This window comes from Prionailurus bengalensis, chromosome A1 (genome assembly GCF_016509475.1).
Source record: "Prionailurus bengalensis isolate Pbe53 chromosome A1, Fcat_Pben_1.1_paternal_pri, whole genome shotgun sequence".
Lineage (NCBI taxonomy): Eukaryota > Metazoa > Chordata > Mammalia > Carnivora > Felidae > Prionailurus > Prionailurus bengalensis.
The window spans coordinates 66,280,996-66,305,048 of NC_057343.1; the positions used below are offsets into that span (position 1 = coordinate 66,280,996).

At 38.1% G+C, this 24,053-nt stretch overlaps 1 protein-coding gene and 1 long non-coding RNA gene across 3 annotated transcripts in view; one reads left to right on the top strand and one right to left on the bottom strand.

Moving 5' to 3' along the window:
- Positions 1-24,053, top strand: part of GPC6 (glypican 6) — a 1,119,186-nt gene that overhangs the window by 581,360 nt on the left and 513,773 nt on the right. The window lies entirely within an intron of this gene.
- LOC122483957 lies at positions 3,779-12,248 on the bottom strand. Its single transcript, XR_006297509.1, has 3 exons — positions 11,622-12,248; positions 7,673-7,713; positions 3,779-6,392 (listed from the first exon to the last, which is right to left on the bottom strand). It is a non-coding gene; the product is annotated as an uncharacterized LOC122483957 (long non-coding RNA).

Below are 24,053 nucleotides of genomic sequence, written 5' to 3' on the forward strand. Positions count from 1 at the left end.
CTCTATCTACATAAGGCAAAATGTATTTCACTGTTTTTCAACGGAAATGGACAGCAGTCAGTAAGAAACACAGGATTTTATAGGGCTTTAAAAATAGCAGAGAACCAATCACTCTGCAGACGTGCTCATTCCTTTCTTCTTAGGGTTTTGTTGCTCAAATTAGAGGCTGGGCCAAGGGGAAGTTAAGTGTGCTTGCAATAACACATTTTATCGAAAAGACAAACCTTATGATATCCTGCTGCATTTGTAGATGGAATATAACTATATAAAATATTTATGACACCATTTCCATAAAATATCAGGAATATCTATTGTGGAATGGAGAAAAAAGTACTCTGACATTTTGGCTAAGACAGCAGAGAATCCAGATGGAAAGTCTTTTATATTTGTGCAGATTCTTTTTTTTTTTTTTATTGTTAAAGTGATAGCTTTGTTCCAGCAATAGTCCAATATACCAATTGTTTAATACATTGTAAATCTTACAACTCCTGGCTATCCAAGCTGTCCCTCTTAGTCAGTTGGTAGTTGATCACTTGTGTTGTGGTTATAGAACCAAGTGCATTGGGGAAATTAAATAATCTGATGAATCACTCAAGCCAAAGAGACTTTTTCCCCCCTTCGAATTACCAAAAACATTTCAATAAAATTTTGACCCTAGCTTAAATCACCTAGGTATTTATTTTTGTGATAGTTAGTAAAATAGTGCTACGCATTTTTGCATATTCTTTTCTGACTACAAAATCAATATGTGTGCTCACCCAGAAAGCAAAACAATGTGGAAAGTGCAGAAGGGTACAAAGAAGAAAATAAGATAATCCTAAATTCTCACTACCCAACCAGTGTCAAAGATGGGCTAAAAGATAATCCATCTCAAAAGTTTGTTTCTAGTCTTTCTGTAACTCTAATTACATATTGTTAAATCTTGTGGGATAATTCACATTGGATTCTACTTTTTTCTCTTTTACATGGGAAGTATTTCCCCACATCAGTAGCATTTCTTTAAAAATTACCCTTATTTCTTAAAGAATTCTTTTGCAACCTAAAGAATTTGTTTGCTACCAATATATCTGGGAATCTGTCACAAACAGTCACCTCCTGGACATTCTCACTATGAAAAAGAAACAACTGTTTTAAGTAGTTCATGTGTGTGTCCATGTATCATGTTTATCTGAATTCATCTTGTACCCTGAATGCCAGGATATATGAGAGTCCCGTTATTCCCTTAGCATGTATTTAACTGTTGAAATTTACTGGTTGGTTTGTATATACTCCACAGAGCTTAGGAGCAGTGTTTTTTGTTTGTTTTGTTTTGTTTTTTCAAAAAGAAAAAATATATATATAAACATAGAGGTAGGAATGAGGCTGACTGGAAATGTATATTGGAAGTTCCTGGGCAATCTTTCCCATTGGCCCAAAAGTCTAGATCTAAGCCAGATTGCAGACTGGTAGACCTTGGTCCTAACTGGCCCAGGGGCATGTTTTATTTGGCATCAATTCTTAAGATTTCAAATAATGTTTTGAAATGGGAAGGATTAACATAAAATGTGGATTTCTACAATTCCTGAAGATATGACCAGCCTGGCCCCATGTTAAGGAAGGTTTAGACCGAGTTTGTGCTGGGTTGAACATTCATGGCTCAGTTTGATGCCCACCTAATCATTCCTCTAGTTCGCCTGATTCTGAGCTCAATATTGCTGGCCATCTATCAAGATGTTTCAAAATGTGTGGCTGTTTTTCTCATAATAGAGAAATGTTTCTCTATACTTGTGTGTTTACTAAAAATGAAAAAGGGTCAATCACTTTTTGGGTGGCTCAGTCAGTTAAGCATACAACTCTTGATTTCAGCTCAGGTCATGATCTCACAGCTGGTGAGATCCAGCCCCGTGTCGAGCTCCAGACTAACAGCAAGAATCCTGCTTGGGATTCTCTCTCTCTGTGTCTCCCCACCTCCTCTCCCTCCCTCTCTCTCTCCCTCTCTCTCTCTCTCTCTCTCTCTCTCTCTCTCAAAATGAATGAACTTTTTTTTTAAGTGAAAAAGTGAATGACAAATACAGCCATGTTTCAAGAAAAAAAATGGTAGGAAGCTTACCTTTTTTTGAAAGTATAGAATATTCTACTTTATATGCAAATTATTTCTATGTTTAAAATTTAAAAATAAACTTCACTTGTTTACCAAGTACAAGTGCAATTGTCACTTGTAATTATTGACTCTGTGGCATTTGAATGTGCCAACCTTCCTTTAAGCCTGCTGTTAGCCATCAGTATGAGACAGACAATAGTCTTTAAATAAAAGCAAACCAATAACTAAAAAAACAAAAAACAAACAAACAACAAAAACAAATTCTACTATTCTTAGTGTTAGATCAGGAAAGAATCTCCCCTTTTAACATCTTAAAGAATATCCTTGTAACATACAGCTAGAATTTTACTCCTGCCAGAATGGACCACAGCAAGCACAGACCTGGAATTTTTCCCATCAAAGTCGTCACAAAATCATCACTATGCTGTCAAAAACGAATACACTGGGAGCCACATATGTTATTTAAAACATTTTATAAGCACATTAAAATAAAAGGAAACAGGTGAAACTAATTTTAATGGTAAATTTTTAACCTATTATATCCAGAACCTTGTCATTTAAATATGTAATCAATACAGAAATTATTGATGAGATATTTTATTTTTCTTGTAACAAGGCCTCAAATTTCAGGGTGTATTTTGCATTTTGGGACTAGCCATATTTCCTATGCTCAAGAGCCATATGTGGCTAGTGACTAATGTGTCAGACAACGCAAATATATAGTTTTAATGCATTATCCTCCTATCAAGGGCAAAGAATTTTAGGGACTCACCAGGAAGTCTAAAACTCTTGGGGTTGATTGTTGACATGGTTCTCCAGTTGTGAGGAAAATAGAGAAATATTTTGTGTTTGCATAATGCATTTTGGGCCCTGACTGGAATTCTGACAGAAGTAACAGATACTTTATTGAGAGATTTGCTCTCGCCAGCCCTCAGAGATTTTGCGAGTGGTATTACCAGTGCCCATAAAAAAAAAGTATAATGAGCACCAGAAAGATTGCAAATCATCAGAGAGAGATTAATCTGTGCTTTTCCACCTCCCCTGGGGAGGCAGATGAGAAGAATTCATGGAGGAGTTGGCTGTTATCTATGGGTGTCAGCCTCAGTCGTAAACAAAATAAATAAACATCCAAATATTATCAAAGGGGGCTCTCTGTAACTTTTGGCTCTTACAAAGGGGTCCTTAATGTTCATAAAGGTGGTCCGTCACCATTAAATGACTCAACACCACATAACTAATTTGTCTTCAGACAGATTTGAGAGTATTTCTGCAAGATTTTGGTAAAGATGGTACTTTTCAAGTAAAAGTCCCATAAGTATTAGCTCTCTTAGATTTCCCATAAAACATTTGAGCAGACAGTTTAAAAGAATCTGGAAAATTGCAATTTTAGTGAATTACTATTTGGATGCATAAGGTGATGTACTAGAGGTTGACAGAGCTGACATTCTTCGTCCCCAAATGCCTGTCACTGTCAGGGAAGAGCTTACCGTAAGAGGGATCCTGTTCAATAACTGCTTATGGAATTGATACTTTTCATCACCACTCTGAAAACTTTGATTTGTTATTGAGTTTCCCTTCATGAGATAGGTCGGATCACCAGCCACCTTGTTCTGGATCCTTGCCGCTTTCCCCCAGGCTCATAATACCATCATGCTAGAGAGCTGACTTTGGGCTTATTTTATAATTCCATTCATTGAATTAATTTAGAATATGTAAACTGATTTATTGTGAGATTTAAAATCACTTCCCTCAGGAGAGCAGAGAATATTAGGTTAGCAGTTTTTCTGAGCACAACTTTGACTCAGTTTCAAGGGGCAGGCAATTTAATGTGAGCATCCCATAATTTTAGCTGTACAGTGTCATTTTTCTCTTTACTTTTCACTGCTGAGTCAAAAATCTATTTGAGAGGTTACAGATATGTCAGAGTATTTCCAGTGGAGAGAAACTTTGTAGGTAACTTCTATCTATCTGCAGCCTCAAATTCTTACTCTGTCTTCATTCCAACATCTACAGTTGCATTTCCTTTTCCAAACTCAGCAACTCTACAAACCAATTTATTAAGAAGAAAGCTTAATAATTTGGAGCAGCACAATCACTTTGTGGCCCATTATAGGTCATTTTCTTTCTATGGTGCTTTCCATGTATATCTCTCCCATCCCATTTGCTCAGTTTCAGTCACCTGAAGTGCAGGCTGCTGTCCACTCCATGCAGCTTTCTCAGCCTTTAGGCTCTGTTGCTTATTTTGGGCATCCTAAGAACATACCGTCACCACATGCTATTTTCAGTAAGTCACCGTCATGTTTGTAAATCCCAGCAGTATGTTGCTTGTCAATAATCGGGAATGTCTAACTAAGCGCTTAGCTGTCTGCTGGGAACAGACTTGAATGCCAGATCCCTATCTACAAGAGATTGACAGGTCTGGGTCGGCAGCCTAGGATTCAAGTCTTCAGTTGCGCATTCACCTTGCAACACTGTATCGTCCAAGTCCCAATCCAATGCCCAGTTTAATCCAGCAAATATATTCCTGCTTTGTCCCACATGAAAGCTTATGGGACAATTTCTCCACCACGTTTCTTACCCATCATATGGCTTCCTCTTCCCATCAAATCATCTCTTACTTCATTCAACACTTGCTAAAATCTGCCCATTGCCACTTCTGGTGTCTTCAGGAATCTCTTTTCACCTAATCAGGTGCATGTGTGCGTGCGTGTGTGTGTGTGTGTGTGTGTGTGTGTGTGTATGTGTTTGGTTTTGTTTGTTTTGTTTTTGTTGTTTCCATTCAGCCTCTTCAGAGCCTCTACACTAAGCTTTTACCATGTTCATGTGGAGTTCTACATATATTCCTTTAAAGTTTTCACAACATTTTCCTGTGCGATGGACCTCCTCCACCTGGAGGTTGTAGCTTAATACCCAAAGGAGCAACCCTTCTGTCTTCAGTATTTGTGACGGCAAGTACTGCTGCAATTTGGATGTGACAGACATTGAAAAAATATTATTGCTGCTGTTACATTACTTTTGTCCTTTCTTTCATTCCTGTCATGGTCGGAATAACAGGGAGGGATATTATCCATCTCTGTACCCTCTCCCACATTATTGTAAATAGTACCCTGAATTTCTGATGGTTTTAGATACACGTCCTTCCAGAATTCCACTCCCCCCACCCTGACGAAAAAATTGAATACTTAGTGCATGTGGGTACCCAACAGATCCATAGCTCCTTTTGTTGGGATGTTCATGTGGAAAGACACTGTAGACCACTGAAAGATTAATGACTCAGTATAGGCTGAGAAGCCATGCATTCCCTTAGTTATCACCTAGGTGATGTAGTAGCTTGAGATCTGTCAAAGAGTAATGATCTTCATTTGTATTCCAGATTTCCAAACTATTTATATCTCTATCACCTATCTATATGTAGATATAGATGTCTACACTGTTCCCATAGTTAGTGGAGCAACCATTATTTCACCCATATGTTCCCTTCATGTCTTACTGTTCTTGTGTCCAGACGCTTATTGACTCTACGATCACAACTTAGTTCAGTGAGGTATTAGCAGAAAAAGGCGTGATTGTGTAGTCTTCAAACATCGACACTGTAGATTTTCTTGATCTTGGATTTCTTCTAAATAGAAGAGAAAGGTGTGCCAGAATACTGAAATCTTGGGAATATTTTTTACTGTGAGTTATAGTAATTATTAAAGAGAAGTGAAAAAAATAAAAAGAAAAAGCAAGTGATCTCTTTTGTAAAGTGCTCACATTGCTCATTTACAATTAAGCTGTTCCGATTTCTGTAATTAAAATAATTTCCTCTGAGAGGTCTTAATAGTTCATGCCCATGAGTAAAAAAAAAAAAATGCTGTTATCATGAATGAACGATTGAAAGATCTTACTCACTTGCTTGAGTTCCTGTGAGAAATCTTTGAAAACAAACCAGGCATGAAAAAGGCAATCAGTAGGGTTGGCCAGGGGTCATTTTGGAAGCCCATGGCATGTACCAGCTTATGCATGTATTCATCCCTTCATTCAGCAAACATTTATTGGGCACTAACTCTTTGGCAGGTGCAATGGGTACAATAATGAGCAAGACGTAGCCCTGCCCTTAAAGAACTTTTATTCCAAAGTGGGTACAAGACCACTGAATAGTAGAGAGTGCTAAATACTAAGACAGAGATATACGTGGGTCACAAGAATGCAGGTGCCCGTCAAGACAAGCTCAGCCCATGAGGACTCTTCCGTCTTATTGCAGTTCATTTTGCCAGTCTCGGGTTTCATATCAACAGGAATGTCAATTTTAATGCAGATACGAAAATTCACTCTTTAGGTATTGAGAAAATAAAACCACGTAATTAGTAAGCATTTATTGATTAGTCACAAAGTACATGTGACTATCATTACGAATATTTTATTGTGAGCTATATATGTATATAATATGAAAACATGCCATACCTTAAACATAATATAAATATAACATAGAAGAAAAGTAAAGAGAGAAAAAGCTTGATGTAATCCAGAGCTCACGGGACCAAGGATAAGAGATAGCTGGGATTGAATTCTTATTTGGATCCTAATTAATTGTCCCAATGACTTCATTTCTTCCCTCCTTGGTGAAGTGAGAGCGTTGGACTAAATGAAATGCTTTATTGGGAGTGAAATTTTCAATATAGCAATTATTTCAGTCATGGACATATGACCTAGGAACTAAGGTATACACTCAAGAGTGCACATCTGGAATTTAGCTCTGTGTGGGAAAGGGCTAGTGATTAATTTCAAGGTGTAGGCCATACTGTCTTGTATAGCATGCCCCTATTTTTGAGTGTGGCTTTGGAATCTATCCAGCTACTATTTCTGGTTGTCACTCTTTTAATTGATCTCATTTCTAATTTTAGGGTGACACAGTTTACTTTTATAATGCCAGGTCGTTGCTGTTTTCCTGAATCACTTTGAATTCCAAAGATATTTTTGAGCGGCAGGATACCTGTTAATGGGCCTCCTAGAATTCAGCCTGGCCACTGGGGAGATTCAAGCACTATATCTACCATACTAAATTTTCTTCAGTGATTCATAATTTTAATTTTGACACTTAAGATGTATTTGATGTTAATGCAGGTTATTGCCAGAGATAATGGATGCCCTGCTACAGAGATGGCTTTTGCAATGTTTTCTACTGAATCCCACATTTGATTGGCGTGTGTGTCCTAGAAAAATTGGCATAGCACCTTGTTAGCGGGCACAGTGCCATCTAACAGTTGGGGAGAGAGTTAGGCTGAAAAGTGATCATAAATGAAGTCAGCTGGGAGTGTTCAGGAATGTGTTTCAGGCTCCGTGGAGTAGAGGGAAGCAAATGATCTCATGAAAATCTTTTTCTTCTTTTACATGAGTTTCCACCAACTGTAACTTTTGAGAGGATTGGAAGACTCTTTTGCGAACTTGGAAGAATGGGTGTTTGAAATTTAATTGTATAACAAAGTTACAAAACAACGTGATGTTTATATTGGCAGTTTGTTAGATCAGTATTCCCGCGGGTAGAGTGTATCAGATCACTCTGTCAATGGCTGTGGTGTATAGAGTAGAATGAGTAAGGGAGCCACTTGTTACCTGGTCCAATTTTCTGAGTTATTGAGCCTCTGTTATCTCATCTGCAGAGTGGGGATGATGCAAAGTGGGGATGAAGAATGGTTACAAGAGAGAAATATGAAAAAGGAGCTTGGGAAACAAAAGCAGATTCTTACCATTAAAAAGGTTAGGTGATATTAACGTCTTATGTAAAAACAAAAGCAAAATATAATCCAAACTGGTCAACTATAAAACCTACCGGAGCAACGTTAGTTTAAACACTCTCAATTTCTGTTATGAATAGGATGATCCTAATTATGGGATACCATATCTGCTTTGAGGAATGCTTTCCTTATCTATACTCTGGCCTCATGATGCACTGCAGTGTAGACGTTCAACAAAGAAAAATGCAGGGAGGTCATCTGGGGTTTTGTCCTTTTCTAATGGTTTTAAGTATATACTCCATCCTCTTTGGAAATGCCTTCCTGCTAGGCTGTGTGTGAGGTACATCTTGGGCCGAATCTCACTGCAGTTTTAGTGAAACCCATGTACTATCCTGCTAATTGGTCTGTAAATAAAGTTTAGTAGACATCACACTCCTATTCTTTTTCTTTACACACCCTCCAAAGAATCTTTAAGATTTTGTTCTACATAATCAATTAAAGCCAAAATAAGTATTCCATATAATTTCATGATTCTCCTGGGAAATTCCAGGGCTCAGTGAGTTATGTTCCAATATTTCCAACATAAATATCACTAGTTCTTCCTACCCAGAGTCCTGCAGGATCAAGTTAAAGGTGAAAACTTATTTACTCATCAGTCTCCTTACCTGTCCAATTAATAATTGAAAACCACTGGCAAGAGAAGATTTCTTTTTCACACACTCTCAACTCTTGCACACATGGTTTTATTATTGATTGTACATGAGAACAGGCTGTGTTTCCATTACCTACACTTTTATTGTTCCCTGAGTGTTGACTTCAAAATTATATTTCTTCTCTGTTGGGTCTTACAAATGACTATGATCCCATTTCTAACCTAGATGGATATTTCAGTCTCTTGCTCGTTGGCTAGTATAATGCAACAGAAGAGAAGTGCTTTTGTGCTTTTCCTCAGAGTTTAGTTTGGTACAAAATCTTAGATTCCTAATGTTGATATTTCATAATTTTTTTAAAAGTTGTGCAGATAAAATAAATAGAAAATTCAAGGGGTTCAAGTACTAACTTAAATACAGTTGAAAAGATAATTGCAAATATTTTTTGGAGAAACACAGAAGAAGCACTATAAACAATGTTCTGTTTATATTATCTGTTGCCTCTTCTGACTTTGTAAATAATAGTGAAAATATGTGTTATCAATAGCCTGAAACATAGACCAAGAATAAACTATTTAAATGATATGAATCCTTTTAAAACCACAGTCAGTCTTCTGGAGTATAATTCTGTAGGTTTTATGACATTGTATTTGTTTTCCTGTGCTCTTGTGTTGCTAAATTGTGTTGGGGTAAAAGGTCTTAGCACCACTATGGTAGAGGAAACATTACATTTATAAATAATGTAAAACAATCAGTTCATTTTCATTTTACTATTCTCCACTACAAATGTTATTACTTTTCAAAAACTCTGAGAGGTTAACATTTATACCTGATTCACTGAGCAAAGCTGCAAAATTTTAGTCCTTAAATTCTTTATAAGCAGAATGAATTGTTCAAATAGGCGTTGCTATAAAATGGTTTAAGTACTATATTTTCACTTCTAAAAGATTCATTTGAGATGCAATCAAAGGTAAGAATTAAAAATTTTACTATATTTAACACATGTACTCAATTTGTTTCCTTTCCCTTGATAGTCAATTCCATTAGATTTATATTGTGGCAATAATTTTATCTCTATGAAAGAACATAGCTTATCAAACTCAGATTCCATTCATGAGTCTGAAACATGCTAATGTGATGTGATTACATTATATCTTAGGATACATGCTAATGTGTTTTCTGAGTTTCCTTACTGGCTCTCCAGAAAGGAAGACAAACCCATTTTTAAAGTAATTTTAGTTTTTCTAAATTCAAGTTATCATTGTCCGTAGGACATGGCAATATTTAAGTATTATATGTGAACATTATTGAAATTCACAAAATTACTGAAGTTAATGGAAAAAAAAATAACATGTTCACGGGGACAAGGTAAACCAGCTGTAACTATTTTGGGAAGTCAGAATTGGCTTAGCCTTTTCCATAACTCATGGTAGGATTATCATTATCATATGGGACTAATGACACATCATGTTGTGAATATGATTACAACCAGAACACAAGGAAAATAAAGAAGAAATCACTCTTGAACACCTTACATGAAGAGATTGGGATGTCTTTTCCAAATTATCATAATTTGATTACTCCACCAGTCTATTAAACATAATTCATTGAAACCCACAGAGACCTAACATATTTTCCTGATGACATACAGGTTCCTTTCAGTTCTTTCTCGTAAAAACTGAGTGAGCAGTTTTAGGAAGAGCAATAATATCTTTTCCTCCATCCTATTTCTCATTTGGGAATTTCTGAATCTCTGTTTATGGTTTTGGGGTACCTCTGTTTCTCTCACAGTACTAGTGTTTGATTCACATATAACATTAAACCTCATTATTTGAGTCCTTTTTTTTTCTTTTTTTTAAATATGCGTCTGGTTTTTCAAATTCCAACTCACTCTTGTCCCCTTCTAGGATGTATTTACATATTTTCATTTGAATTACGATGTTAAAGTTTCAATGGGAATCCACGGAAGGCCCAAGTGAGTATATTCTTGGCATTACCTTTTTAAAAATGGTTTTAATATGTAGATTTTCAATACTAAGAAAAGAGAAGTTTTACCTACTTACGATATTTTTCAATTTTTAAGAAGCATCAACATCCTAAAAATATAGCATCTATAGGCATCTAAAATGTATTTTAATTACAGACTACACAGCATTCATATCCGTTAATTATCATGGGCCCATTAATACATTCTGCTTGATGGGGCTCCTGGGTGGCTGGGTCAGTTAAGCATCCGATTCTTGATTTCGGCTCAGGCCACGACCTCACGGTTCGTGAGTTTGAGCACCACATTAGGCTCTGCCCTGACAGTGCGGAGCATCCTTGGGATTCTCTCTCTCCCTCTTTCTCTACCCCTCTCCTGCTTGCGCTCTCTCTCCACCCCCTTCTCTCAGTATAAGTAAACATTTTTTAAATTTAATATGTTCTGCTTGACAACACATTCTTTGTCTCATTTTTGTTGTTTACATAAACTTATAAAATTAAACCGCCTTGTATTAGAACGGTCTTTAAAAATCTAGTTTATGGGGTGCCTGGGTGGCGCAGTCGGTTAAGCGTCCAACTTCAGCCAGGTCACGATCTCGCGGTCTGTGAGTTCGAGCCCCGCATCGGGCTCTGGGCTGATGGCTCAGAGCCTGGAGCCTGTTTCTGATTCTGTGTCTCCCTCTCTCTCTGCCCCTCCCCTGTTCATGCTCTGTCTCTCTCTGTCCCAAAAATAAATAAACGTTGAAAAAAAAATTTAAAAAAAAAATCTAGTTTATTTACTTTCCTACTATATGAATCTAAATCAGATTAATTTCTCAGATGACTATAAATTGGTGAGAGGGTATCAGCAAAATTCTCAGACTCCCAACCTGTGCTGAGAATAAAGCAGCATGTTCAAAAATGTTTTTAACCCCTCAGGACTATTAACATCCAACCCATGTTAACTGAACACTTAATTTGTCTCTGGTGCTGTGATAGGCAGAGTGGATCAAAAGATTCAGGAGGCATGAGCCCCGCTTACAAAAGTTGCATAATAAGAGACATAGGAATGTGAACAAATGAGTATAAACTATAGGGAAATGAGTAGAACATGAGTAACAGAGATATTTGCACAGTTTACACCAAGGAGTAAGTGATTAGCCCTGCATCAGTGGTGAAGGGCAGAGTTGGTGAGCATGCCTGGGAAGAACCTACCTGTATGCTGCTGCCGAGATGAATTTTGCAAAGATGAAGACAGGTTTTCCATGTCGACAATGTGTAGAAGGTCCCATGCCAATGGGGCCGTGAAGGACAAAGGTGTGAAATGGAGCAACACGCTTGAGGTGACTGTTGCATAAAATGCCAGGAACCAACAGACTGGAGAAGAAAGCCACATCCGGATGTGACTCTTGACAGTGCTCAGAGGTTATCTTAATACGTCTTCAGCTGACCTCCAGCCCTGGTTCCTAACTAAAACTAAAAGTTTTAGTTAGGCAAAGCAAGTTTTTTGTGGATTTAACAGAAGTAGGAGTTGAAGAAAAATAACAGTAACTGCTTTTTCTCATGGCCACTTCTTGCTACCTCTTCCTCGTTGTAAGTTCTTGTTCCGCATTTCCTGTGTTAACATGGTGGGACAATAAACAATTTGTGGTCACGTATCATGTATTTAGTACCAACTGTATGCAGTGCACCTTACTTGTCACTAATATCACTCTGAAGGCTTTTTTCACATTGGTCGCTTTGAGAGGGGCCGTAAAATTTATCTTTATTGGAAAGAGGAAAATAGATCACAATAAATTGCGAACGCACCAGGGAGTTTACTCATAAGCAGCAGGAGAGAATCAAAGCCAGCTTTCAAGTAGAAAGAAAGCTACAGACTGAAAGAAGCTCTCTGTGGGAGATGACAAACCATAAAAATATCAGAGACGTTGCGAAAGATTTGGAAGTAGTCAGCTATGTCAACCCATTGTGAATTCTGTAGATGGTTGAAGGTTTGTACAGATGCTATCCAGAATAATTTGATCAGGTCTTAGCTACTTTACAGGGTAATAAAATGATGGTTCTGCCAGCCTGTGCAAGCGCTATCATAACATTACTTTTATCCTTGGGAATTAGAAATTCTCTCTATCTCTGAATAAAAAGAACAAACTGAAAGATCCAGGCCATTTGCAGGGTCCTCAGAAGATGTGCAAAGCCAAGTAGGAAAAGCAAATGTACAAATGGAAAGCCTTTTAAAATAGTGGAGGTCATCATAAATTACTATAAGACTGTTAACTGTTTCTTGGTTTCTGAAGATTCAATTATGTTAAAGCATAGAGATGATCTTATTGAGTACATTTACTTATTTATTTATTTATTTATTTATTTATTTATTTATTTATTTATTTATTTTAGAGAGAGAGCATGTGAGCAGGGGAAGGACAGAGAGAGGGGAAAGAGAGAATCCACGCTGGGCATGGAGCCCAACACGGGGCTCGATCTCAGACCCGTGGTCTGAGACCTGATTCGATTCCTGACCTGAATCGAAATCAAGAGTTGGTTGCTTAACCAACTGAGCCACCCAGGTACCCCTCTTGTTGAGTATTTTAATAAACTGCTGTTAACTAAACACCGTCTGTGTTTTTACTATTCTCTGAGAGCTAGAAGAAATGAAGAGGGAAAATTGGCCCTTGAGTTATTTATCATAATTTATCCAAGGAGATGAAACGTGCATATACATAGCAAAAATAAAGGCTAATAAAGAAATACAAGTGCCCAACTGTGTAGCATGGTGTATAAGTGTTATATAGAGTCAAAAAGAATAGTGATCCTGTGGGCTATAGATAAGGAGAAAAAGAAGAAATAAAGGGTGTGTATGTGTGTGTGTGTATAAATAAATATATGTATATATTTATATATTATATTTTTATTTTATATTACATGTGTAATTATATTTTATACCTTATATATTTTATTTATATATATTTTTTAACTTTGAGAGTAGGTAAATTGCTTACATAATTCAATTAAACAACATTATAGTTTAAATTATAACAACAAAAATGTATAGCTACGATTGATAACCTCTTATTTTAAGTAATATTAGTTATAATGTAAGGATATGAATTATCCACCACCTATTATTTGATGGGTTAAAGTGTTAAGAGCCCTTTAGTAATACATATTTATTCATAACACTTAATTTTTTTCTCCATGATTAAATTAATCCCAAATACTGCCTGTTGTCATGCCAGACCAATACGCTGTAGTTACATTATTAATAGATCTTATATGAGTGAGCAGTGGCTGATGGTTTAATGCTTTATTATGTCGGGTCTTTTAGATATGAGATTTTAACTTGCTCTTTTGGGCTCTATAACATAATGTTTCATCAAAACTGTATCAGTTTGAAAAAATAGGAAATTTAAACTCTGCTTCCAGTAGAAGAACACATGATATTTATTTATTCATTTAGATTTTTGTTCTAATATCCCAATGCTTATAAATCCTGTCTTTTCCATATTGCACTTTTCTTTTCACTTCAACATAGAATATGTTTTCTGCTCTTCATGTTTGGTTAAAGGGGTTTGAGCAAAGGAATAATGCAAATTGGTTTATAGCAACTCTTGGTACGATGTGGAGAATGGCCTGTTGGAAGGAAGTGGAAAAGGAGGTACACCAGTTGGACTATTTGCAGGCACGTCAGCAAGAGATGTTAGTGACTGTAACTAACAATGGAAGGAGTGAGAAGTGGGTGAATTGGAGGTATATTTTGAAGGTGGAAACCAACAGGATGTGAGATGGGGAAAAACAAAGTAAAGACTCTATGATGACTCCAAGGTTTTTGCCCTGAACAGCAGGAAATATGTTGTTGCCATTGAGTGAGACGGTGAAGACTGGAGGTGGTACAGTTTGGGGGAAGAATATGAGGAGATCGGTTTGCGACGTAGGAAGTTTTAGAGATTTTTTTTTTTTACGCATCCAAGTGGAGATCTTGAGTAGGCAGTTGAATCTATGAGTCTAGAGTTCTGGAGAAGGGTTTAATCTGGATTTATGCAAGTGGGAGGCATCAGAATATGGGTTATATTTAGAGCTGTAAGATTAGATAGCATCACAAGGGAGTGAGTGTACATAGTGAAGAGTGGAGATCCAAGGACTCCATTTTAAGGAATCTGACAGAAGTGGATGGATCAGCAAACAGAACCAGGAACAGCAGCCAATAAGATAGAAGGGAAACCATAAGAATATGATATTGTAGAAGTCAAGTGAAAAAACCTGTAGCAAATAGGAGCATATGAGCACCATGTTAAATTTTGCAGCTGGGTCAATGTAAAATGAGGATGAGAACAGACTATTAATGTGGAGCTTATTATCAGTAGTCTTGACTAACAATTTGTTGGGGTGATGAGGCTGGATCTTTGTGGTTTTAAGAGGGAATGGGGAGGAGAAACCTCATAGGCTGCAAGAATAAACAATTATTTTAAGGTATTTTGTGATGAAAATGAAGGGGAGAAATTGAAGCTGACTTTGAAGTAGGGTCAAGAAAAGGATGATCGCTGTGCATTTATATTAATAATAATTGTATTATTATCATTATTTTTAAGATCAAAAAATGAAAATTGCCATTGTGTTAAAAGAAAAGAGTACAGCATAAAAGGCTCTAAGTATTTCACAAATAATCTTAACAACTCTGTGAGGTATATGCTATTATTTCCTCTATATGATAGAAGCATTGACAGCTAACACACGAGCAGTCAGGTATTTTCTTCTTGGCAATCCTGCTCAAAGTCTGAGCTCTTAACCAATGAACTTGATTACTCTGTAGGGACCCTGTTTCTTAATAAGGTCATATTCTGAGGTACTGAGGGTTAGGATTGCAACATATCCTTTGGAGGGGCAGGATACACAATACAACCCATTACAACCATATTACTGTGTTATACATAACATGGTTTTGACTTATATGAACCTGATTGAGAATTATGGATAGTAACATACTACGCACATATGTAGCCATATTACTGATCCATCTACTTTAGCTCAGCTTTCTGAAAATCGGGTTTGTTGGATAAGAGCTCAGACCTTTATAGAAAGGTCTTTGCCATGTGTCTTGCTCCTCTTCTTCCTTCCCCTTCACACTTAGCCAGCCTTTTCTCGTTCTTTACACACTAGCATCCAGCACTGGCTCCTCGGGAAGGTCCTCATGGATGACCTTAGACAAATCCATCCTTTGGAGGTTTTTAGAGCAAGGTTCGCCTCTTTGTCTTAACTCTGTGTCATTATAGTTCTGCATTTTGTATGTGAGTGATCATTTGATTACATGCGCCTCTCACAGATCCACAGAAGAGAGGCCGTGTGTCTGCAAGGCCACATTAGTGCCAGTCCCAGAGTAGATATTCAATAGTGTGTATTTTTTAAAGAAGAGTTGCTTTAAATTGTTGGCTCCTTTACTTCCACTCTCTTAAATGTAAGAAGGGGAAGGCTCAATTTAATCTCTTCTTTGAAGTAGTTTCCGCCCCCCACCCCCCACCCCCGGATTTAAATTGAGTCAGTACATGGGCTTAAATTTGGTGCTTAGAAATTTTTATCCCAATATATGTTGGTTATGATGTGTCGGAATGAAGAACTTCAGAATTCCTGTACAGAATGTCTTGGTGTCATTCTTGGAGGTGATAATATACTTGTAGAGTTGTTCTGTATGATATCCTATGTGTGCTTTACAGTTTTCCCTAGTACTTTCAAAGGTGGGGGTGTGTGTGGAATGAGCATTCTAAATTTATTTGTACTTTTATTACATGGAGAACAGTTAAGTTACAATAGTGAAGACTCTTGGTCCTTAATTATCTTTATAGCTGGCCAAGATCTATCACAGCTAATGCTATTTCACAAAATAACCATTGTATAACAATAATTTGAGTCTCATTTTGCTGTCGTTGCTGTCACTACAGTAAAATAAAAATACAGTCACTTACTATATCATTTTTCTAGCTAAAAAGGTGGACCCAGAGGCCAGACTTTTTGTGTTTGAGTGCTGACCTTGGAACCTTTACTCTCTAATTTGGGGACCATATTGCAGTTACTTTAATATCTCTGTGCCTCAGTTTCTTTATTGTTTTTTTGTTTTTTTTTAAAGGGGGTGCTAATAGTGTCTGGGGGTCTGTTTGGAAAAATAAAAGAGTAGATTTCTGCATAAGTCCCTTAGAATAGTGCCTGGCCATAATAGACATTCAAAAATGCTAGCTATTATCATTATCATTATTTTATTATTATAATAATTATTATTATTATCATTACAACTTGGTGAGATCTTTTTCTGTTTCACAGTAGTGAAAAACAAATTCTTTTGCATGAATTCCATGAAGGTTTGCTGAGGCCTATTGTATACCAGACCGTGTTCCATGTCTTGGGAACATAAATGAATAAGACATACATTCCAGAGATGACACATCTAACTCTATACAGTAATTAAACTCCAAATGTAGGCAAAAATATTTATAAATTTTGGTAGTGTAGGTTTAGCAAGATCTTCAAGAACATGAAATTGTATTTTTTTTACAAAAAAATGTCTAACTATTAATCACAGAAAGCATCCACAAACTCGGATTTTATCTACGAGAAGACAGCCACCAAAAATGGATGGTGGTGGGCGAATAACAGGAAGCCAAGAGCTTAATTTTCTCCTGTCAAGGCATTTCAAGCTTTTATTTTAAGCCTCCTCCTGGCACCTGTGTTATCCGCCCCTTGAAAGGCTTTGCTTTTAATGCAGCCAGTTTACTTTGAGCCGTCAGTTGATGAATTTCATTATCTCATTTGGCTCTTTTATTTTCAGTGGTATAGGAGTGCCATTGGGAAACAGTTAAAAAGAGCTCTGGTCTAGAAAAGTCCCTTCCTGATTCAGGGATATCACCCTCTGACTTCTCGACTGGGAGAGTTACTTCATCCTCTGGGTCTTATTTCAGTCCTTTGTACAACAAATGGATCATCGGCTGAGGTGGCATGAAATCCTGGGAGGTCCTGCCCACCCTGTTGTTCAGGTAGGGGAGCCTGCCCTGACTGCTGGAGGGGTTATCTGAGTACAGAGCAAGGAAGTGGTCAGGACACCATGAAGCCCGTGCGGATGTTGCTATTCATGAAATGACACCAGACTCCGTTAGGACTTCCCTTGGGTGATTATAAAAGTTTTTGTGCAATTTGGCTTTCAGAAATGACAGCAACAGTAAAAGCAATATGCTCAAGTGCCTAGGAAGTTCACCAAGATTGAATGAAGAACAAACGTAATGCTATCAGTGTTGAATTTTTCTTAAGTTCTCTCCCCACAGTACCAGCTAAATGGCATTTCTAAAGTATTTAGGAGGGCAGCTTCAAAGAGTTTTCGCCACTCACATGAAAGTTTAGCTGACTTCTGGGGAAAATAAGCAAGCCTAGGAATGGACTTTCCATTCTGCAGGAGAGACATTGCCACTGATTTATCACTCCATGAGTTGATATTTAGTGGGTCTGTGCAGGGGACTCGCCAGAATGGAAAGTCCGTCAAGGTACTGCATTCGATTCAGAGAGGAAGATGAGTCCCAAAGCAAATTGCATAGAAAGAGGAGGGAGGAGTTTATGGTGCATATGCCCCGGAAAGGATTTAATCCAATTCAAAATTTCAATTCCCAAGATAAAATCCTGCCCTAGTCAGCATCCCTGGGAAGCATATATACACAGCCCCCAACACATAGGAGAAAGTGGTTATAAAACAAAATAGTGTAAGCCAAAATATAGTGGATACGTGAGCTTACTTGCCACTGTATATAAAGAGGCAAACCCAATCATGAACCTTCCAGAGTAATACCCCCACTGGCATTTATTAGTCCCTCTGTTCCCAGTGTAGCACGCTCTCTTTGTTTCCCTGTTCTCTATCACTGTGAAGTTTATGGCTTTCCAAAATTTGCCATTTTTTTAATCTCTCTCTCTCTCTCTCTCTCTCTCTCTCTCTCTGGTTTGACACATTCTTTCAATAACATATTTTAAAATACAGAAAGGGGTTGTGGCTCTTTCAACTCTGCATCCTCACTCTTGATACTGTTTTCTGGCCCGAAGAATGAACTTTGCATACAGTTTGATACATAGCTAAGCAGATATAGAAACAAGAACAGGCTCCTTATAGTTTTTACCTTTAGTGCGGTCAAGGTGATGTGATAAATGTTGTAAAAACAAAGTCCAAAAGTCACAGACAGGCTGAGGACAACCAAATGGTAAAACGAATTCGTTGTAGACTAATTCGTTTTATTCACGTTTTAATTCAGCGCAGTCACGCCCATTCATTTATGCACTACCTGTGGCTGTGTTTTCTTTTTTTTCTTTTTTGTTTTTAATTAAATTGAAGTGTAGTTGATACACAATGTTACATTAGTTTCAGGTATACAACACACCGATTTGACAAGTCTATACATGATGCTATGCTCATTATAAGCATAGTTGTCATCCATCATCACGCAATGCTATTACAATACCATTGACTATATTCCCTATGCTGTACCTTTCACCACTGAGACTTATTCATTCCATAACTGGAAGCCTCTACCTCCCTTTCCCTTTCATTCATTTGGCCTCCCCACCCCTCCCCTCTGGCAACCATCAGTTAGTTCTACATAATTATGGGTCTGTTTCTGCTATTTGTTTGTCTTATCTTTTTAGATTCCACGTGTAAGTGAATAATATGGCTTTTGTCTTTGATTAATTTCACTTAGCATAATACCCTCTAGCTCCATCCAGGTTGCTGGAAATGGCAAGAACTCATCCTTTTATATGACTAAGTAATAGTCCATTGTGTATGTATAACCACATCTTCTTTATCCATTCATCTTTTGATGGATACTGGGTTGCTCTCATAGCTTGGCTACTATAAATATGCTTCGGTAAATGTAAGAGTGCATATATCTTTTCAAATTAGCGTTTTCATCTTTGGGTAAATAGCCAGTATTGGAATTGCTGGATCATATGGTATTTCTATTTTTAATTTTTTTGTGGAACCTCCATATTGTTTTCCACAGTGGCTGCACCAATTCACACCCCCACTCACAGTGCACAAGTGTTTGTTTTTCTCTACATCCTTGCCAACACTTGTTATTTCTTGTCTTTTTTATTCCATATGGCTGCCTTTTCACTACAACCAGAGTCGGGTAGTTGTGACAGAGGCCATACAGCCCACAAAGCTGAAAATATTTATTGCCTGACCCTTCACAGTTAAAGCTTGCCAATCTCTGTTGCAGATTATTCAGAAGTAGAAACTGAAATGATCATCATTTCTATTAGTAATTCATTAAACCCAAAGGAACAGATTTCTAATGCAACATACAGTTCACCAAAGCCTTATCTTTTTCAGAGTTTTTGATATTTTCAAAGCATATTTGTCACACATTACTCGCTAATGGAAACAATAAGCTGATTAGGCTGGGTTTCCGGTAGATAATAATCCGGTTGGTAGAGCTAGAGTAGTGCTTTTCTCTGGACAGTCATAAATATGACTGATCCACTGTGACATCATAAACGTCTCTTTTGTAGTTTACCCTGCTGTAAATAGCACTCTCCCTGGTATTTATGAACCACTGTGGCATCCTGATGCTGGGGTACAGTTTACAAGATCCATGGGTCTAGCCTCCACTGTCGTTCTCAGATTTCCAGAGTCCTTTATTAAATGGGGGTCCACTATATGTGCTGTGAATTTGTGTTGCAAGAGGTAGGGGTGGCCCCCTGTGTTTACTCAGGAATGTGTTGGGAAGTAACCTTTGCTCTAGAAAAAAATAAAAGAGGATGTCATTATGAGTCAAAACCCTTAAAATATGACGGTCCTGTTTCTCAAATGCCTTTCCATCTTGCCTTTGCAGGGAGCATTCTTAAAATACATTGCTTCTTTAATGATGGGCCAGTCAACTTTATAAGGAAAATTCTCCCAGTTTTTTTTTTTCCTTCCCTACTTTGGATGTACTATCATCCTACCTGGTTTCAAATTAGCTGTAGCAGCAGATACTTAGGCATTATAAAGAAAAATGTCTATCTTGTAATAACTGAATTAATATGTGAATGTGTTCCTGAATATGATTATGTACTGTGTAAATATGAGATGAGCACTGCCTTTCTAATGCTTTCCCCTTGTGAATGCTCTGCTCCAGCGCCCGCCTCCTCTGGCCAGTGCTCTCAGGTGGACCTAAGGCTGCTCTTTCTACTGCTGCACTAAAGGCCTGTTCTGCACAATTAACACTGCAGCTGATGCTGCCTGTATGTGACACATCACTGAAAGCTGCCTTCTGTCGGTGTAAAATGCTGATAGCGTACAATGTTGCCTACTACCTTCCTTGCTTCAATTCCAGCTAGGCCGTAGTGCCCTGTCCCTCAACTATGTAGAGTGTGTCTCCTGGAAAGAGGTTTAGCCATATACTTACTCGTTTAGACTCTAGAGGATCTAACAGGGCAGGAATAACATCTAATATTTCTTGAGTGCCTCTTCGGTGCCAGGCATTTGTCAGCTCCTTTTATCTTCACAATGACCTTATAAGATAGTTACTATTATGATATATCATTCCTGTTTTAGAGACAGTAAACCGAAAGCACGGTGAGGCTAAGTTAGTTGCTCGAGGTTGCTAAGCAAACAAGAGATGGAGTTAGAATTTGACCTCTACAGTCTGGCCTGAACACAGGACTCCAACCACTGTACCACCCTGCAGGTGCCCGGAGGCTAAGTCCTGTGCTGGGTGGGTGGCAACCGACAGAGAGAGTCGATTCTTTCAGTGTAAGAACTGGTGACTTAAGTTACCCACATTCTATGTAAAGAACAAAATATACAATTTTTTATATATTTCAAAACATAACTGGAAATAGGTTTATTTTTTACCTTAAATATGCCAGAAGGGCTTGGGCATTAAGTGTGCTAACGAATGGGTACTGCCTCACAATCGGATTGTGGCAGATAACACCAGGCAAAAATAAAATCAGTTGGGGAGACATTTTAGAGGATATGGTTTGTAAAAGTTCCTTCATGGCCCTTAGAAACGGCAGTAAATGTACTGTCCCCAAATCCTCCTCCTCCCCACTTGGAAGATAAAACGCCTATTATAATCATGGGTCACTTCAAGTTCAATGGAACTTACTGTCTGGGGAAAAAATGGCCAAATAAAAAGCGAATTTTCTATCTATTGCGATGATAAATGTCTGACCTACTTCAAGATCCTTTTGCTGAGGTTCAGCTCATTTCCATGCAGTCAGGTCCGACATGCCAATAATGATGGAGAGCATGAAACACCAAAGGATTCTGCGGATTATCACTTCTGCTCTCTGGACAGACAGCACTTCATTTAAGCAGCTTTCCAGATATCTCCATTGTGGATCTGATGGAAGGATTTAGCTTAAAGCCAGAGGTTGTAACCTTTCATCTGCAAGAGGGAGCCTTTGACCAGAGGATGTACCACCGAAAGTGCCCCCCTGCGGCCTCTCGATTATGCAGCCAGCTGTGTGGACCAACACTGATGTCTACGTTTTTGTCTTCTCCCATCGAGGCACACGATAATAAAGATATTTCCTCATTTCTCGTGCACTGCAATTTTCTTCTCTGCTAATCCAACATGTTTTGATTGCCTATGGGAGAGAAGAGTAATTCAAAGGAGGAATTACATTAATTTCAGAAACCGATGGTAAAGAAAGAGCTGATAGATAATTTGAGAGAATTGGCCCATGCAGTGCGCACTGCTATCCTCAAACCTTCAACTCGTGGTGACTGGACTGGGATATTATTATGGGTCAGTGAAGATAGAGGGGATCCTCTGAGCTTAAGCAACTTGAAATAAGCCAGAACTCATAGATCAAAATTGGACAAGCTCCATGAAGAAATAGAGGATGTAAGTCAATGCTGAAGGGCACTTGATGAGCAGAGGCTGAGAATTCTTGGATCCAGAATCAAAGGCCCAATGTGTTCAAGACCAAAGTGGGGGGCTCTGCAAACTTTGAAAAGCAGATCAATGATGGCATAATTCGCCATAGCATTTTTCTGAAGAGTGGACTCCTGGATGCCATCTTAAAACTTATGCTATTTTCAGCCCCAAGTAAGAAATAACCCAACTGTGCATCAGTAGGAGAATGGGTAAATAATTATGGTGTTGCCATGCAAAGGACTACTATTTAGTGGGAACGGGAACAAAATACTGATAATGTGGATTGATGTCGATGAATCTCAAAGATATGCTGAGCCAAAGAGTCTAGACACAAACGAGTGCCTACTGTCTGATTCTCTCTTTACTTAAAATTTTGAGAAAAACAAACAAATAAACAAACAAAAACAGCTTACCTAGACTTGCAGAAAGCAGAACAGTGCTTACCCAGGGCTGATGTTGGAGGCAAAAATAAATAAATAAACAAATAAATAAATAAATAAATAAATAAATAAATATAAATAAGTAACTGATACATGTACCTCAGTAAAGTTGCTTTTTTTAATAAGTGAGTGAAATTTCATTCCATAGAACTTTCCAGAACATCCCCAATTCATAAGTCAAGGTTGTTTATGTTATGGTAAAATGCCTTTGAGCAGCAATGTTATGGTTTACATTTCTGTTACAGAAAACCCATTGTAGAAAACTTTGTGCACTTTATGTGCTGCTTGATAAACCCTGTTTGTTCTTTTGAGGTCTCTCTAACAGTGAGGTAGCATATGACACCCTTTAAGTGGAGAAGTCTGCAGCCCGGCTTTACCATATGAAGATTTGACTTCACCATTCATTAGCTGTGGAATGCTGGGAAAGTTCCTTAACATCTCTAAGCCTCAATTCCCTTATCCCTGAAACGGGGTTAAAAATAAAGCCGTCTTCATAATTCATTAAGCATGTTCAATAAGATAGTGATTTTAAAGTACTCAGCATCGTGTGTGGACTGTAACAGGATCTCAGTAAAGGGAGCTCTTCCATTTGTGTAACCTCTTCTTCAACACTGTCCCCATCATGCACCCCTCCGAGTGAATCCACACCTTATCTATTCCAGCCCTGATGGGTCATATCATGTGATGTGATCTGGTAAGGTCACCCTGTTACCCTTCCTGCTCTCCTGGAGGCTCCTTGAGATGATTACAACTGTGTCTTACCCATCCCTTTATTCCCAGCACCCCGCATCACAGCCTTTACCTGTCACACTCTCAGTATGGGAGCTACTTCCTCCAGGCTTAAATAATCAGCTGTCCTTTGCGTCTTAACATGTGTCCTCAGAACGAATGGGATACACGTGTCCTCAGAACGAATGGGATGTGAGCCGTGTTTGATCAAGCCCTAAAACCTGTGCAATCTGCAGAAGTATATGTGGGAAACAAGAATTACTCAGAGATGAAGCGGCATAGCTGTGAGCTCCCCCCCCCCCCCTTACATTTGGAACGTGGAAAGCAGAGTGAAGTCCCTGGTGTTACTCCAGAGAATGCTCGGGCAAAGCTCCCGTGGATTTTCTGAAGAGCGGAAGCAAAGGAAGGGCATGTTCAAATTTGAGGGAGGCTTCGAGGAAAGTTTGGGAAATCATGTTTTTGGATTAGACCCCAATACTTCTTCCTTGTAGCACCCCTGGATCACACTCACAAACACTGACTTGATTTGCCAGCTTTTGCTCTCTGCTGAACCTCACCGTGTCCTTTGCTTTGTCAGTTGGGTTTTCTGAGCA